The sequence below is a fragment of the Chrysochloris asiatica genome, unplaced genomic scaffold (assembly GCF_000296735.1).
Source record: "Chrysochloris asiatica unplaced genomic scaffold, ChrAsi1.0 scaffold00030, whole genome shotgun sequence".
NCBI classification, from domain to species: Eukaryota; Metazoa; Chordata; class Mammalia; order Afrosoricida; family Chrysochloridae; genus Chrysochloris; species Chrysochloris asiatica.
In genome coordinates this window covers 529,147-532,605 of record NW_006408548.1, presented here as the reverse complement: position 1 = coordinate 532,605, position 3,459 = coordinate 529,147, and the positions used below count along the sequence as shown (strand labels likewise).

Below are 3,459 nucleotides of genomic sequence, written 5' to 3'. Positions count from 1 at the left end.
TGGCTTCAATGACTGGATGATCAGAGCTGAGCTAGAAGAAGAAAGAAGGAGGAATGAAAGAGTAATCTAATACAATTTGATGAACTTGACCTACACTTATGGATGCAGTAGCTCAAAAGAGGGAACAAATCTTTACAGTGAGGATCATTCTCACCCCCTCCATACACAGAGTAGACAGGGATGGGCAACTTGGACATTGGCTACCCAAAATAGGGCTACAAAGGCAAGAAGTGACTGGCTTACAAGCTTTCAAGAGGGAACCTAGATCCAGGGTGTGGAGGAAGGTAGAATCTCCACTGAGTAGTATCCAATCTGTCTAGGCGGGACTGATAAAATGCGGATAGGTCTCTTGTGATACAATAGTGAATAATTTTTTTTTTAGGGTAATTGTAAAATTTTAATGTTTATTTTTCTGGTTATAAAATTAATACAAGATGAGCACTGGATTTGGTGAGGTTTGGAATCCCAGTTCTGTCATGTACCATTTTCGTGATCTAGGCAAGAAATCACTTCTCAGAACTTACGTTTCATCTGGAAAACAGGACAAGGAGCCCCCCTGGCCCATACGCTGGCTGGCAGAGCAGGCTACAAGTGATCAGAGGGAAGCGCCTGGTAAATTGGGAAGTGCTGACAAACAGAAGAGCTTAGTGTTACCACCCTCAGTTGAAGTAGCACCAAGGTCCAAACTCTTTCCCCTCCCTGTTCCTCAAAATACTTAAAAGAAGGGCCTCTGCAGCCTTGGTTTGACAGTGGGGGCAGGAAGGGTCGGTCACACAAACCTTCCTCAAGCCTGACCAGCTGGGACCTCACTGGAGTTCTTCCAGAATCGGGCATCAGCTGTGGCCAGCTGGATGAGGACCTCCTCCAACTTGGGCCCATCGTCGAGGAAGCGCTCAGAGAATGATCGGATGAGGCTGCATACTCAAGGAGCTGCACTTCTGAGCCTTCGAGGCTAGTGTTGGGCTGAACGATAAGCTTCCGAGATTCCTAGCTCAGCAGTACCATATCCCTGAGGGTGAGGAAGTACTCGGAGGCAAGTCTGAGACGGCTGCGTACCCCTCGTACAGGGCCCGCACTCCTACCACATCTCCTGTGGACTTCAGCACCTGGCATTTTCGCAGGAACCGCTCCAGGGTGGGCTTGCCCACGGAACGGATCTTGCTGCCATCGAGGCGGACTCGAGCATTGGGGTGCCCATCGGAGCCTGTGGTGGGTGTGATGGTAATGAGCCCTTCGCCAGCCTCTAGTAAGACTCTCAGTATCACAAACCGGGCCTGCATGTGTGCCTGTCTCCAGTTGGAGGCCTCAGGGGTGTAGAACTCCAGAGGCAGCAGCCCAGCCCGTACCATGTTGAGCCAGTTCACGTAGACCACATCTTCTGCATCAGCCCCCTCGAAACCAAAGATCTTGAGCACTTGGGGCTGGAGGCAGAGGTAGAGGCCCACACTCTCGGCTCGGCACTCTTCGCAGCTGGAGGCGATGGTGCTAAACTTGCTGTCCCAAGTCTCCCCGGCTCCGGTACCAGCTCTGGATCTGCTCCCCTGTCTCTGGGTTGATGACAGTCTCCTGGTCAAAGTTAAATGCTCCTTTCTCATCCTGCATGAAGAGCTTCCCGCTGCCATGGCCCAGTAGTTCGTGCAGCCCCACCTGCACGTCAAAGGAGGGTCCCTTCCAGCGGACATACAGGTCCTTGTCATCCTCGTCCAGGAAGGTGACCTTCTCCCGCTTCGTGGCGTAGGCCACTGCCAGCACATTCCCCAGCGACACGTTCTTAAAGCCTTCCGTCTGCCTCAGATCATCATAATTGGGGATATTGATGCCGGCGGGGATGCCGGAGCCAGCGAAGGTACGGACATCCAGGGAGGTGAAGTCGGGTATGAGGAACTTGTCCTTCTCGAAGGCTGGGGGCCAGGGGAGCTCCTTCAGCAGCTGCTCTGCACTTGCCACTAGTCGCTCAAACTTGGCGCTCATGGCTTTGTTCACCATGGCCACAAAGCCTTCAAACTCTCCTCGGGAACCAAAGGGGTCTCGGTAGCTCTCAATGAACCCGATGTAAATCTCCACTATGGGGCCTTTGTCCTGGATCCAGAAGCGGGAGCCCCTCTTGTGGGCCTCGATAGAGACCTGTGTGAAGCTATCCACATATTGGGCCAGCATCTGCTCCTGGTGGCTGGTGGCTGCATATGCCTTGGCTTTTTCCAGGCGCTGCACCACCTTGTGAACGATGGGCGCATAGTCCCCCGGGTTCACTTGGAAGCAGTTCCCCCGGAACTCATAGCTCTTCAGCTTGGAAGTCACTTTGGAGTCCAGAGCAGGTTGTGTGCCAAGCACGGAAGCCAGCCGAACCTCGTAGTGGGGCTTCCCATCCTGACCGACCTCCTTGAAGAGCCGCGTGTTGTAGGCACTGAGGTTCTGCGAGTCCAGGAAGTTTTGGGCCAGCTTGGCATCTTCCATGGTACAACCCCCTGAGAAACAGGTGGTGACTCCCTCTTTCCCCAGCCCCAGGTGTTGAAATCGTGGCTCCAAAGAAAACATGAGCTTCCCACAGGTCTGCCAAAGGGCCCTGACTTCTTTGGGGTGTTGCTGAGCAGCCATACCCCCAGGATCACCCGTTCCAGCTTCTTCTTGGACAAGTTGGGAACAAACTTCGTGTCACGGAAGGACTTGTAGTTGCCCATGTTGGAAAAGACACCGGCGGTATAGACCAAGAATGCCTGAAACTCCTCCTCAGTGAGGCCCTCGGCCAGGGCTTGCTGGTGCAGCTGGTCTGGGTCCTGGGCCCGGAAAAGACGGCTGAGCAGGGAGTAGATGTAGGGGGCCTCGGGGGAGGTCTGCAGCAGCACAGCCAGCCCCCCGTACCAGGCAGCTCGTGACAGGTGGTGGGCATAGATGCGCCCTGTGGGTGACAGCAGGCAGAAGGCCTCACGGCAGTCCAAACTAGACACGCTGATGTCATTAGGTAGGATGTACTGGGTGTCCGCCATGAGCCTTGCTGCAGCTGCTTGATTCGCAAACTCACTTAGTGAATAATTTTTATCAGGACTGATTGTGAGGGTTGGAAATGTAAAGGTAAATGTTTTGTAGCAAGGAGGGGAGTGATTAACTTTTCAGTCTAGAAGCAGAAGTCCCTGGGACCATGAAGGGAGAAGAGCAGAGAGCAGGACCCTACCCAGAGAAGCAGTGATCCCTGAGATGGAGGCAGAGACGATGATGTGGAGAGATGGAGCAGCTGGGGACTTTAGACCCAGAGAGGGAGAGGGGCTGTTTGCTGATGGCCAGAGGGTGGGGGCGCGGAGGGCGGTGGGGGGCAGGCTTGTAGGATATACCCTTTAGTTCGTTGATGATGCATGGTGGGTATTGTAACCATGGCAATGAAACGATACACAATATGATGAATGTAAAACTAATGTTCTCCCATGCAAACTATCACATAATTCACAATAAAACATTTTAATAAAT

The 3,459-nt window shown here is 53.2% G+C and overlaps 1 pseudogene; it reads right to left on the bottom strand.

Moving 5' to 3' along the window:
• Positions 1–784: 784 nt before the first annotated feature.
• On the bottom strand, positions 785–2,984 carry LOC102840287 (annotated as a pseudogene).
• Positions 2,985–3,459: the final 475 nt, after the last annotated feature.